General features: G+C 50.1%; 1 long non-coding RNA gene across 2 annotated transcripts in view; it reads left to right on the top strand.

Moving 5' to 3' along the window:
- Positions 1–3,722: 3,722 nt before the first annotated feature.
- LOC136377309 (uncharacterized) overlaps positions 3,723–13,902 on the top strand; it is a 32,591-nt gene continuing 22,411 nt past the window's right edge. Inside the window, exons 1-3 of one of the 2 annotated variants that reach the window (XR_010746282.1) lie at positions 3,994–4,126; positions 8,589–8,743; positions 9,023–9,204. This is a non-coding gene — a long non-coding RNA (uncharacterized lncRNA). Of the gene's footprint in view, positions 4,127–8,588; positions 8,744–9,022; positions 9,205–13,902 lie in introns of both variants that reach the window. The other variant, XR_010746284.1, reaches the window with a different exon arrangement.

Genomic DNA, 13,902 nt, shown 5'->3' with positions numbered 1-13,902 from the left:
AGAAAAATAAAAATAAATAAATAAAATTAAAAATTAAAAGTCAATACAGCTAGTGCTTGACTTACTACCACGATTGGTTCCGACAGACCGGTTGTAACAATTTGGTCATAAGTTGAGTAGGCTATATGTACAGTACTGTGAAATGATGTTATAAAAATCTTTAAGTTAGCCTGACCAGGTGGTGGCGCAGTGGATGGAGCGTCGGACTGGGATGCGGAAGGACCCAGGTTCGAGACCCCGAGGTCGCCAGCTTGAGCACAGGCTCATCTGGCTTGAGCAAGGAGCTCACTGGCTTGGACCCAAGGTCGCTGGCTCCAGCGGGGGGTTGCTTGGTCTGCTGAAGGCCCGCGGTCGGGGCACATGTGAGAGAGCAATCAATGAGCAACTAAGAAGTCGCAACGCGCAACGAGAAACTGATGATTGATGCTTCTCATCTCTCTCCGTTCCTGTCTGTCTGTCCCCGTCTATCTCTGCCTCTGTAAAAAAAAAAAAAAAAAATCTTTAAGTTATATTTTATCATAATTTTCTTTCATGATTGTTATATATCATAATTTTCTTTGTTCATTTTATACCATTTGTATCATCTCTACACCATTTTCTTATTTTTACATTCGTCAGGTTTAAGTAAAACACTGCATTACCAGTACAACTGGTTTAATATGTGCAAAGACAATTTCCTCTTGGTAGACATCTTGGGAGGGGTTTGATGAAAAATATCCAAGACACAAAACACAAATTGCTGTACCGAGTCTGGGATAACAGTTGAAATGGTGCACGCGGAGATGGTAGTGCTGCCGGAAGCTGGTCGTCACTGTCATACGCCCAGCTGGGCAACGCTTGCGCTGCCAGACGCAGAGCAGTCGTGGCTAGCAATTGTGGTCGTAAAGTTGAATGGTCATAAGTTGCATAGGTCATAAGTCGATCAATATTTGTAAATAAAATCTTAAAAAAAAAGAAAGGATAAAAAGCGCCTGACTGGTTGGTGGTGCAGTGTATAGAACATCAGACTGGGACGCAGAGGACCCAGGTTCGAAACCCTGGGGTCACCGGCTTGAGCACGGGCTCATTGGCTTGAGCATGGGATCATAGACATGACCCCATAGTTGCTGGCTTGAGCCCAGGGGTTGCTGGCTTGAAGCCCAAGGTTGCTGGCTTGAACAGGGGGTATCTTGCTGTGCTGCAACCCCCCCCACCCCACATCAGGGTACATATGAGAAAGTAGTCAGTGAACAACTAAGGAGCCGCAACGAAGAATTGATGCTTCTCATCTCTCTCCCTCCTGTCTGTCCCTATCTGTTCTTCTCTGTTTTTCTCTCTGTCTCTGTCACACACACACACACACACACACACACACACACACAAAGGATAAAAAGCATCCTGACTGGGTGGCTTGGTTGGTTAGAGCATCATTCTGATGCACAAAGTTTGCAGGTTTGATCCCCGGGCCGGGTATATACAGGAACAGATTGATGTTTCTGTCTCTTTCTCTCCACCTTCCTCTCTCTAAAATCAATCAGTGACATTAAAAAAAAAAAAGTAATTGAAAGCATTTATTTGAGCAAAAGGCACTGCTGCTCTGCCTTATTTAAAAAAATAACCACATATATTCTATTTTATGGAACCCATCATTTACTAAAGTGGTCATCTACTGATGAACATTCAGGTTATTGGTTTTTTTCCATTCCAAGTAAGTACCCTTATACAGTGTGTCCATAAAGTCATGGTGTACTTTTGACCGGTCACAGGAAAGCAACAAAAGACAATAGAAATGTGAAATCTGCACCAAATAAAAGGAACACCCTCCCAGTTTCTTCTTTTTTTTTTTTTTCTGAAGCTGGAAATGGGGAGGCAGTCAGACTCCCGCATGCGCCCGACCGGGATCCACCCGGCATGCCCACCAGGGGGCGATGCTCTGCCCATCTGGGGCGTCGCTCTGTTGCGACCAGAGCCACTCTAGCACCTGAGGCAGAGGCCAAGGAGCCATCCCCAGCGCCCAGGCCATCTTTGCTCCAGTGGAGCCTTGGCTGCTGGAGGGGAAGAGAGAGACAGAGAGGAAGGAGAGGGGGAGGGGTGGAGAAGCAGATGGGCACTTCTCCTGTGTGCCTTGGCCGGGAATCGAACCTGGGACTTCCGCACACCAGGCCAACGCTCTACCACTGAGCCAACCGGCCAGGGCCACCCTCCCAGTTTCTGTAGGGTGATGTGGCAGCATGTGCGCATGCACAGATGATGACATAACACCGTGTATACAGCAGCAGCCCATGGCCATGCCAGTCGAGATGTGGATGGTACAGAGGAAAGTTCAGTGTGTTCTGTGGCTCGCTAAATTCGAATCTGTGACCAAAATGCAACATGAATATTGATCGGCGTGTTTATAACGAAGCGCCACCACATAGAAATAAAATTACTCGGTGGGATAAGCAGTTGAAGGAAACCGGCAGTTTGGTGGAGAAACCGCGTTCTGGTAGGCCATCAGTCAGTGACGAGTCTGTAGAGGCTATACGGGATAGCTACCTAAAGAGCCCTAAAAAGTCTGTGTGTGAGCCCACATCGAACTGCACTGAATAGGTATGAAACTGGGAGAGTTTTCCTTTAATTTGGTGCAGATTTCACATTTCTATCATCTTTTGTTGCTTTCCTGTGACCGGTCAAAAGTGCACCATGACTTTACAGACACACTATATATACTTTCTTGTGCATATACCACTAAAAATCTGTAGGACACATTTCTAAAATTGCAGAAACAAAGAAGATGTGCATTTCTTTTTTTTTTTTAATTTGGAAAGTCATTGCCTAATTTCCTTCCAAGAAGTTGCACTAATAATATACAGCGAATGGGAATGGCTGTTTACGGCCATAAAGGACTATCCAGCCTACATACACATCAGTGTCATCTCATATGGAACTTGCAACACTCCCAGAGAAGGAGAAAAGGGCAGGTATCCTAATTACCACTGTTTTAGAAATAAGGAAACAGAAGCTCAGGGAAGTAACTGAGTCTCTGCCAGAGCCTGAATCAGATTCTAGGTTTCTAGATCTCAGTCCAGAGACTCTACTCGGGAGTGGAGAGGGTGCTTCCGGGCAGTCAATGCACTGAGATCGCAGCTCTGCCCACGGCGGGCCGGAGGGGTCCGGCAGCGCTGGGAGCTCCCGGGATGAAGGGGGAAGGGGCGAATGAGAACACCCCCTGCTCTCGGAGACCCAATTCCACTCCCACCTGATACAGGAGCCTCTCGGGAGCGGGAGCGGGAGCGGTCGCCCAGCCCCGACTTGAACACTTGAGCGACGAGCAGCTCGCGTCCCTCGTGCGGTCCCTCCTTCCAGGGCTAGTTGCCACCTTCAGAACGTTCTCCCTCCGCCAGGCTCGGCTCTGCTCGGCCCAGGCTGGGGCCGGTCCGCAGGCAGGGCGGCCCCTAATCAGGACAGGAGGACAGGTTTTCAAAAGGCAAAACTGAACGCGCCAAAGAGACCGCGCCCAGGTCACTGCACCCTGCATCCCAGACACCTTCGAGCCGCGGCTGCCAAGAGAAACTACCCTTCCGGCCTCGGCGGCCTTTTCTACAGCGGCGCCCGCGGCGCCCGGGGGTGGGGGGGGGGGGCTGGCAACGCCAGAGACTCTGAACCGACAGTGACTCTCGGGCGCCATCTCGTGTCAGTTCCTCTCGCCACCTGCGACAGTCCGGAAACCACGTTTCCCAGAGTGCCTAGCGCGTCCGCGCAGTCGCCAAGAACCTCCGCTGGTCTCCATGGGAACCTTGCCCCTCAGTGTCCCCGCAGCTTGACAGTGGAGCCCGAACCTGTCGCCCCACCTCAGGAGGGGGACTGCAGCTGACTGAGGGAAAAAGCAAAGGACTCGTGGGGAGGAGGCCAGGTGGCCCTGCCTCCCAGGACCGGCGCTCCCAAAATCTCCTCGGCGTCCTGCTTCCGCGCGCTCCGCAGGGCCTCCAACGCGTCCTGGGGCGAAGGGACCCGGCGAGGCAAGGCCGGTGTCGCTTTCTGGCCGGCGCAGCCCCGCCGGCTCCGCATCCCCGCCTTGTCACCCCTGGCTGAGGACCTGCACGCCACTGACAGGTGTTTCCGGGGCGCGGGCCGGGCGCGGCCGCCGGCGGGCTGGTTGGCGCGGCAGGTGAGCGTGCAGGTAGCGCCGCGATGGGTTCGGGGGTCGGGGGCCGGGCTCACTCTCTGGGCTCCACATCCCCCTCGTGGAAAATGGGGGTTGCGCTTGGAGTTCCAATGCACACTTCGGTTACGTTGCACAACGGACCCTGGCTCCGTGTGACCCCAGGGCCGAGCGCCTTTATCGATCCCTGAGCCCAAGCTTCCTTGTCTCTAAAGCAGCGGTTCACAGGTTGAGAACCGCTGCTCTAAAGTAAGGAGGTTGAAGCAGAGGATCCTCATTGCACGTCAAGTTCCAGAGCAGAGAATGCGACCTGGATGGTTTGAGCAAGAATGTCAGCGCAGGGTCTAGTCCGAGACACGTGGGGGTGTGACTGGGCAGAGTTGTATCTCCGGAGCCTCATTTTCCTCATGTGCAAAGCTGGGTGGGGGTAACCATAGTACTACCTCAGGTGTGTGAAGATGAAATGAGACAATTCACCTGTAAATTTAGCCAGGGGACTGTCCATAGCGCCATCCCAAGTCCCAGCCATCATTTCTGATACTAAAATAAAATAAAATAAAGTACAGAAAAATAAAATAATAAAATAAAATCAAAAGTTTCTTAGCCACTTTGAGACCGTTTCCTAATTTTTGGAGCCATTTCTTTTTATGCTGGGCAAATCCACTTTTCTAGCCAGGATGGTTTGGTAAGCTGACTCTGATGGGGAAGGCTGAGCCTTCTCAGGCAAGACTGGATGCTTCTGGCTGGTGTATCCCCTTCGTTCAACTGTAGTCTGGGTTTTCACATTAGCACAGGGCACCCATGGAGGGTGCAAAGCCCAACACCACAAATGCAGAAGATACTTTATTAACATTCACAGAGAAAACGTCAGTAGTTAAGTGTTAAGATGCAGAGACAGCTGGATATGGAGTGATAACCTTTCTATAACATTATTACAATATTATACAAGACTGGATACAGCCTGACCAGGCGGTGGCGCAGTGGATAGAGCGTCCGACTGGGATGCTAAGGACCAAGGTTCGAGACTCCGAGGTCGCCAGCTTGAGCATGGGTTCATCTGGTTTGAGCAAAAGTCCAAGTCACTAGCTTGGACTCAAAGTCGCTGGCTTGAGCAAGGGGTTACTTGGTCTGCAGAAGGCCCGCGGTCAAGGCACATAGGAGAAAGCAATCAATGAACAACTAAGGTGTCGCAACGAAAAACTGATGATTGATGCTTCTCATCTCTCTCCATACCTGTCTGTCTGTCCCTGTCTATCCCTCTCTCTGACTTTCTCTCTGTCCCTGTAAAAAATAAATAAATAAATCTATGAACCCACAAATAAGTCTTAAAAAAAAAAAAAAAGACTGGTTACACACAGTTAAAAGAAATATGTAGGCCCTGGCCGGTTGGCTCAGCGGTAGAGCGTCGGCCTGGCGTGCGGGGGACCCGGGTTCGATTCCCGGCCAGGGCACATAGGAGAGGCGCCCATTTGCTTCTCCACCCCTCCCTCCTTCCTCTCTGTCTCTCTCTTCCCCTCCCGCAGCCGAGGTTCCATTGGAGCAAGGATGGCCCGGGCGCTGGGGATGGCTCCTTGGCCTCTGCCCCAGGCGCTAGAGTGGCTCTGGTCGTGGCAGAGCGACGCCCTGGAGGGGCAGAGCATCGCCTTCTGGTGGGCAGAGCGTCGCCCCTGGTGGGCTTGCTGGGTGGATCCCAGTCGGGCGCATGCGGGAGTCTGTCTGACTGTCTCTCCCCATTTCCAGCTTCAGAAAAATACAAAAAAAAAAAAAAAGTAAAAATCCTATGCTGCCTGACTTGTGGTGGCACAGTGGATAAAGTGTTGACCTGGAATGCTGAGGTCGGTGGTTTAAAACCCTGGGCTTGGCCTGATCTGTGGTGGTGCAGTGGATAAAGCGTGGACCTGGAAATGCTGAGGTCACCAGTTCAAAACCCTGGGCTTGCCTGGTCAAGGCACATATGGGAGTTGATGCTTCCAGCTCCTCCCCCCCTTCTCTCTCTCTGTCTCTCCTCTCTCCGTCTCTCTCTCCTCTCTAAAAATGAATAAATAAAATAAAATTAAAATTAAAACCCTGGGCTTGCCCGGTCAAGGAACATGTAAGAGTTGATGCTTCCTTCTTCTCCCCCTGCTCTTCTCTCTTTCTCTCTCTTTTTCTCTCTCTCTTACTTTCATACCCTCTCTCTCACCCCTCACCTCTCTAAAATGAATTTTTAAAAAAAAGTCCTATGCTACTTGCACTGATTTCAAGCTTTGTGTTAATTGGGAAAATCTTAACCAGCAGTTTTAAATTAGTGATAAAAAACATTTTGTTTTTTTTTACAGAGATAGAGAGAGAGTCAGAGAGAGGGACAGACAGACAGGAACGGAGAGAGATGAGAAGCATCAATCATCAGTTTTTCTTTGCGACACCTTAGCTGTTCATTGATTGCTTTCTCATATGTGCCTTGACCATGGGGCTACAGCAGACCGAGTGACCCTTTGCTCAAGCCAGCGACCTTGGGTCCAAGCTGGTGAGCTTTTTGCTCAAACCAGATGAGCCCGTGCTCAAGCTGGCTACCTCGGGGTCTCGAACCTGGGTCCTCCACATCCCAGTTTGATGCTCTATCCATTGTGCCACCGCCTGGTCAGGCAAAATGGTTTTATTTTTACCCTGGGAACTCCCAGTAGCTCCACAAACAAGCCTTTGCTTATCCAACAGGCACCCTTATGTGGAAGTATGAGTATTTTCGGAGCACTTCTTTGTACACGGTACTGCATAGAGTACTCTGAGATATACAAAGGTGTATAAGACTTGGCATCAAGAAACGTAGAATCTAGTAGAGAAGACCAACTATGCAGACAAACACATCTAATACAAGCACCTCTCTTGTAACTGTGCTATGAACATTCAGAGGCAGGAGAGTGGCTCAGGGGCTATATAATGAGAACATCAAGGGAGAGATGGCACTTTAGCCCGGCCTTGAAGGATGTAGAAAATGTGGATATGCCTGACCAGGCGGTGGCGCAGTCGATGGAGTGTTGACCTGGACGTGGAGGACCCAGGTTTGAAACACTGAAGTCACCAGCTTGAGCATGGGCTCACCAGCTTGAGCATGGGCTCACCAGCTTGAGCTCAGGGTTGCCGGCTTGAGCGTGGGATCATAGACATGGCCCCATGGCCGCTGTCTTGAAGCCCAGGGTCGTGGGCTTGAGCAAGGGGTCACTAGTTCAGCTGAAGCACCCCCCTAGTCAAGGCACATATGAGAAAGTAATCAATAAACAAAGAAAGTGCTACAACAAGTTGTCGCTTCTCAACTCTCTCCCTATCTGCTGTCTGTCCCTCTGTCTCTCCGTATCTCACTAAAAAAAAAAAAAAAAAAAGGAGAGAAAATCTGACCAGGCAGTGGTGCCGTGGGTAGAGTGTTGGCCTGGGACATCGAGGACCCTGGTTCAAAACCCTGAGGTTGCCGGCTCACTGGTTTGAGCGTGGCATCATAGACATGACCCCAAAGGTTTGAGCCCAAAGGTTTCTGGACTGTGTGGTAAACTCCTATAAGGCTGGGACTGTCTTTTGGTCAGCATTTTATTCCCAGCTTGGTACAAGGGTGGCACACAGTAATTATTAGTGAAGGAACAGAGGTTGCAGGTTTCCTGCAGAGAAGAGCCGAGATGTGGTCTCTCTGCTTCCCCAAGGCTCTTTCAGTAGGTTCACATGCCCTCCTACTGCCACTCTTCCGGGGAAGAGTGTGAACAGGCAGATGACCAGGAAGTAGGGACCACATTGTTGGCATATTTAGTGCAATACCAGCCAGCCTGGAGAAGAGTGAGCAGGGTCTTGTGAATGGGTAGGAGAGTGTGTGAGCCTCTTTCCCTGGAAATGAGTTGCACAGCCCCAAGGGGAGGGGACTGCAGCACAGGGTCACAAAGCAGTCTTAAGGACCAGTGATGTATATCCTTTGGCTCGTGTGGCATTTGTATCTTTTCTTAGCTCCTCTTTTTCTGTGGTTCACTCCTCCCCAGAGGCATTTTTTTCTTTCATCTGTGACCCATCTGGAGTGGGAAACTATGTTCACCATGCCAGCAGATTGCCAAGACCTGCAGCTGCTGCAAAGGAATGAAGTTGGCTTTAGCAGCACCATCTCCAGGCTGACTTCCGGGCCCTGCCCCTCTTCCCGTCCTGCCGCGGGCTGGCGCTGTGCCAGGAGCCGGCACTGAGACAGACCAGCCAGGGCAGCTGTCCGTGACCTGGGGAGTGAAGAACTACCTCGGGACCTTGGGTGGGGATGTCGCACGAGGAGGGCAGAGCGGAGCAGATTGAGAGGAGAATATCTGGAGGACCGGAAAAACTCTCCTAAAAGTCCTATTTAGACTTCTTTCCTATTTAGGCTCACAGAGGGTGAGGTATTTTCAGAATGAGGAATCTGGGGAGAGAGGTTAAGTGGTTACAACCAAAGAAGGGAAGGGACACAACTGACTGTCAATTTTGTCCCTAGATGTGTGATGGTGCAGGACTTCTGGAGCCACAGAAGCTTCTTTTCCCGGCACCATGCCCCGGGTGAGCTGTTGTACCATCTTCCTGACAGTCAGTGCTCTCCTTCCTGGAACACTGCTTTTCCTCTTCCGTTTGCTTCCACTCCACTTGCTGCAGGTAAGTGCCTGCCAGGTGTGTCCAGATTCCTGCGTAGCTAAATGCCACGTGGAGCCTTAATAACTCTAGACCTGGCCCTTGAGAGGAGGTTACAGCAGCTCAGAGCTTGCCATGAAGGCCCACGTCAGCCTGCTTTCGGGGCACGATGATCCTTTACAACTTACAACAGCTAGAAAATCTTGTATTACAACTTTTACTTTTCCATCTGAGGGATCTGAGTTCTTATAAGTCAAAGAGCCAAATGCTGGCACTGAAACCAGTGATTTTCCGTTGCCTCAGCTGTCACTGAAGGGTCCATCTGCCCACAGGAGGAGCCACCGTCCCAGGCAAACCTGCAGCTAGACCAAGACTCCCCTTCCTGCTCTTTTCAGCCGGAACCTCCTGCCCATTTTCCTCAGTTCTCCAGCCCAGCCCAGCTTCTCTCTCTGTCATAAGATATATATATAGAGTATTCTTCTGAGGTGAGAATTATATATATATATGTAAATATATATATACATATATATATACACATATATATATATGTGTATATATATATATATATATATGTATGTATTTTTCTGAGGTGAGAATTGGGAGGCAGAGAGAGACAGACTCCTGCATGTGCCCAACTGGGATCCACCCAGCATGCCCACCAGGGGGTGATGTTCTGCCCATCTGGGGCATTGCTCTGCTGCAACCAGAGCTATTCTAGCACCTGAGGTGGAGGCCATGGAGCTGTCCTCAGTTCCTGGGCCAGCATTGCTCCAATGGAGCCTTGGCTGTGGGAGGGGAAAAGAGACAGAGAGAAAGGAGAGGGGGAAGGGTGGAGAAGCAGATGGGTGCTTCTCCTGTGTGCCCTGGCTGGGAATCAAACCTAGGACTCCTGCACGCCAGGCTGACGCTCTACCACTGAGCCAGCCGGCCAGGCCAAGATATATTTGACCAGAGTCTTTCACTCGAGCACTTGCTGGACACTGATGTGTCCCTGTGGCAACAGATCCCATCAGAGAGCTGATGCTCCTCTCCTTACTCTGCCAGGTTTGTCTGTTCCCAGGTGGCCACCCTGGGCAACTGGGACACTTTAGGGTATTCTGAGTCTGGGCTAGAGGACTGAAAATACAAAAGCTGTTCTCCCACCGGGTAGGAAGGTGAGATGGCAAAGTTTGCCCAGGGGATTCCCTGGCCTGGGTAGTAATGCCACATCCCCACCCTACTGACACCTCTGACAGCAGCTCAGTGAGCCCCGCAGGTGAGGGTGGGGCAGTGGGTGTGGCAGAGAAGGGCGCGCAGAACAAGCCCAGACTAAAGCAAGGCCTCACATGCTGGTCTCGCTCGAGCCCGATGTAATTGTGGGGGGTGGTCAGCGGGCTGAGTGGAGGAGGCTGCCCCTGAGAGTTGGGGTGGGCGACAGAGCGGGTTATAAGTTACATACATTATCTTTGTGTGGCCTGAGAAGGCTTGGAGCTGGGCAGGTGTGCCCCGGACAGTGGGCCCCAGCCCCAGGCAGCAGGCACCCCATGCAGCTCATCTCTTTGTCTGGCAGACTGTGCGGTGCCCCCATGGCCCACCATCCGGGGAAGGCCTCAGGAGACCTCCGCAGCTCCCACTCTTTCTGTCGGCTCTCGGCTAAGTGCCCCCTCCAGCTCTGTTCACAGCCTGATGGCCTCAGTCTCCCAAATGCTCCTGTGCTGGGCAGAGCTGTGCCCCGTCAGAATGTCCGCCCTACTGCCAACCTCTAGCTCCTACTTTCTGCACAGAAAGGGCAAGATGGAGGGGAGAGGCTAGTTGCCATGAGGACAGAGTAAGTGGTTAGGGAAGCAGATGGCATTATTCTGGGTCAGTGGGCTGCCCGAGTGGTAGGCAGAGATCCCCAGCCCAGTACTGCTGGCTGTCCCCTGCGGTGGGTGGGGCTGATGCCAACAGGGCCAGATGCTCTCCGCAGCCAGGTCTGCTGCAGGCAGTCCCTGCTGCCAGCCGCCATGCTGCTGCAGCCTCTCTCTCTGCCTCAGCCCAGCCCTGTTCTCTGTCCCCCGCTCCCCCTGCCCAGCCTCCCTGCCGCCGAGCTGCACAGGAGTGCCATCTTGGCCTGCACGTGGCAGGACTGCTGCTCCTGGGCAGCTAGCTACCTCAGACCCCTCTCTTACACAGGAAAAGGGACTCAGATAAGAGAGGAGGTGATGACAGGAAGACAGAACTGTGTGCAGGCTAAGTGGGACAGAGGCAGTACTAAAGAAGGGACAATAACTAAAGAAGGAACAGAGATGCAGTTAGCTCTAAGGGGCGCTGATTCCTGGGGTGTGGTCGGGGCCAGGTGAGGCTGTTCAGACGTAGAAGCAGTCCTTGGAAGAGAATTCTGCTTCTCATCGGACCCCTGTTAGAAAGTCTGAGGGCCTGTGAAGGATATTGGACAGGAAGGCCGGGATAAAACTAAACCCATTCTGCGGAGGACCCGGGTTCGATTCCCGGCCAGGGCACACAGGAGAAGCGCCCATTTGCTTCTCCACCCCTCCGCCGCGCTTTCCTCTCTGTCTCTCTCTTCCCCTCCCGCAGCCAAGGCTCCACTGGAGCAAAGATGGCCCGGGCGCTGGGGATGGCTCTGTGGCCTCTGCCTCAGGCGCTAGAATGGCTCTGGTCGCAACATGGCGACGCCCAGGATGGGCAGATTATCGCCCCCTGGTGGGCAGAGCGTAGCCCCTGGTGGGCGTGCCGGGTGGATCCCGGTCGGGCGCATGCGGGAGTCTGTCTGACTGTCTCTCCCCGTTTCCAGCTTCAGAAAAATGAAAAACAAACAAACAAACAAACAAAAAACTAAACCCATTCTTTTTTTTTACAATTCGTCTTTCTGAGCCTTGAGCTGCAAACTAGCCTCTCCTGCTGACTTTCCCGTTTCCTCTATTCTTCTACACCCAGGGGTAGACCTCACGGGGATAACTCTCACTTTCCACATTTAATCATTACCAAATTCTGACCATACTTCATAAAACAGTTGCCTTTTGTTCCCGCTTCCAAGCCCCGGCTCCTAGGCTACTGTAATAGCCTCCTAGCTGCTTACATCCTTTAGTCTGTCCAGAACGTCATGACTAGATTCATCTCGTGGAGTATTGCATCATTTTACATGTTACTCCCATGTGTATTGCCTTCCACAGTGCTCCCATTGCCGGCCAAGTGCAATGCAGACTCGGTCCTCTGCTCAGGGCCTCAGCCGGCCTTGCTGCTACATCTCCCAGCGTGTCCTAGTGTGCACCTGGCCCTCAGATCAAACCAGACTGCTGACTATACCCTGAAAACACCTTTTCCACCTCTTCACCTTTGCTCATGCTATTCTGTCTGGGAGGGTCCCCTCTCACATTTATTTATTCATTTACAAAATTCTGTTGAGCACCTTCTTTTATTTTGAAATTTTCAGAGCTACAGAAAGTAGGAGGAATGATGCAACAAACACATGCATACCCTCCGTCTGGATGCACTAGTTGTCAGCCTTTTGTCACATTCCTCTCTTTTTTCTCAACCCATTGAAAATAAGATATAGGCATTAAGACGCTTCACCCCTAAATAGATTGGCCTACATCTTCTAATAATAAGGACATTAACCTATATATAGCCACAGTATCCTTTCTTTTAAAAATTGTGGTAAACTCGACATAACATGAAAGTTACTATTTTAACCCTTTAAATGTATAATTGTGGCATGAAGCACGTTCACAGTGCTGTGCAGCCATCGCCATGGTCAGTTTCCAGAACTTCTTCATCATCATAAATAGAAACTCCGTACCAATTAAATGTCCCCCCCCCCCCCCCGGTCACATCTGTTCTATTCTGTGTCTGTATGAATGTGTCTGTTCTAGGGGCTTGATGTAACTGGAGTCATACAATATTTGTCCTTTTGTATTTGGCTTACTTCACTTTGCACGTGTCTTCAAGGTCCATCCGTGTTCATCTCTGTGGCATGTACCAGACCTTCATTCCTTTTTGAGGCTAACATTCCATTGTAGGTGTAGGTGACATTTTGTTTAGCCATTGTCTGTTCATAGATACTTGGGGTTTTGTTGTTGTCGTTTTTTTACTATTTTTGCTATTGTGAATAATGCTTCTGTGAGCATGAGTATAGAAGCATCTCTCTTTGAGTGCGTGCTTCCAGTTCTTTTGGGTATGGACTTAAAAGTGGGACTGCTGGATCATATGGTAAGTCTATGTTTAACTTTCTGAGGAACTGCCAAACTATTTTCCATAGCGACCAAGAAATTTTACAGTGATGCAATATTATTATCTAGACTACACAAGCTGTAATTACATTTCTCCAAATATCCCTAGATTTTCCATTACAGCTTCTTGAAAATATTTGATTCAGGATCCAATCAGGAATCACAGGCTGCATTTGGTTGTCATGTCTTTTATTTCTTCTTTAATCTAGAGTAGTCCTGCTTTTTTGTTTTTTATGACATTGACATTTTTGAAGAATCCAAGCTGGTTGTATTGTAAAATATATCTCCATTTGGGTTTATTTGAATGTTTCTTCACAATTAGGTTTAGGTTAGACCTTTTGTAAGAATACTACATAAGTGACATGTTCTTTCTGTTGCATTACTTTAGTCATTTAATCATTTACTATTGCTTTATCCCATTATTGTTGATGCTGAATTTGTGGACTTGGTTAAGATAGTATCTGCTGGCCTTGGTCGGTTGGCTCAGTGGACAGAGAGTTGGCCTGGTATATGGACATCCCAGGTTCAATTCCTGGTTAATTACTAGAGAGGTGATCATCTGCTCTTCTCCTCCTCCATCTCCCCCTCCTCTCCCTTTTCCCCTCCCACAGCCAGTTGTTGGTTTGAGCTTTGACCTCAGGAGATGAGGATAGCTCGGTTGGTCCAGCGTATCAGCCTCAGGCACTAAAAATAGCTCAGTTGATTGAAGCATTGGTTCCAGACAGAGGTTGCCAAGTGGATCCCAGTCGGGGTATAAGTGGGAGTCTGTCTCACTGTCTCCCCTCCTCTCACTTTAAAAAAAAATGGTACCTACTAGATCTCTCAGTTGTCAAGGAGCTCTTTTTCCTTTGTAGTCATGTTGGGTGATAAATTGAGACCATATGAATATCCTGTCTTCAACAGTCTGTCAATTGTTAGTTATAGCATCAAGTAATGATCTTTCCTAAATTACTTATCTCATTGTGTTTTTAAAAT

The sequence above is a fragment of the Saccopteryx leptura genome, chromosome 1, assembly GCF_036850995.1.
Source record: "Saccopteryx leptura isolate mSacLep1 chromosome 1, mSacLep1_pri_phased_curated, whole genome shotgun sequence".
NCBI classification, from domain to species: domain Eukaryota; kingdom Metazoa; phylum Chordata; class Mammalia; order Chiroptera; family Emballonuridae; genus Saccopteryx; species Saccopteryx leptura.
This window is presented reverse-complemented; position numbering and strand designations above follow the sequence as displayed.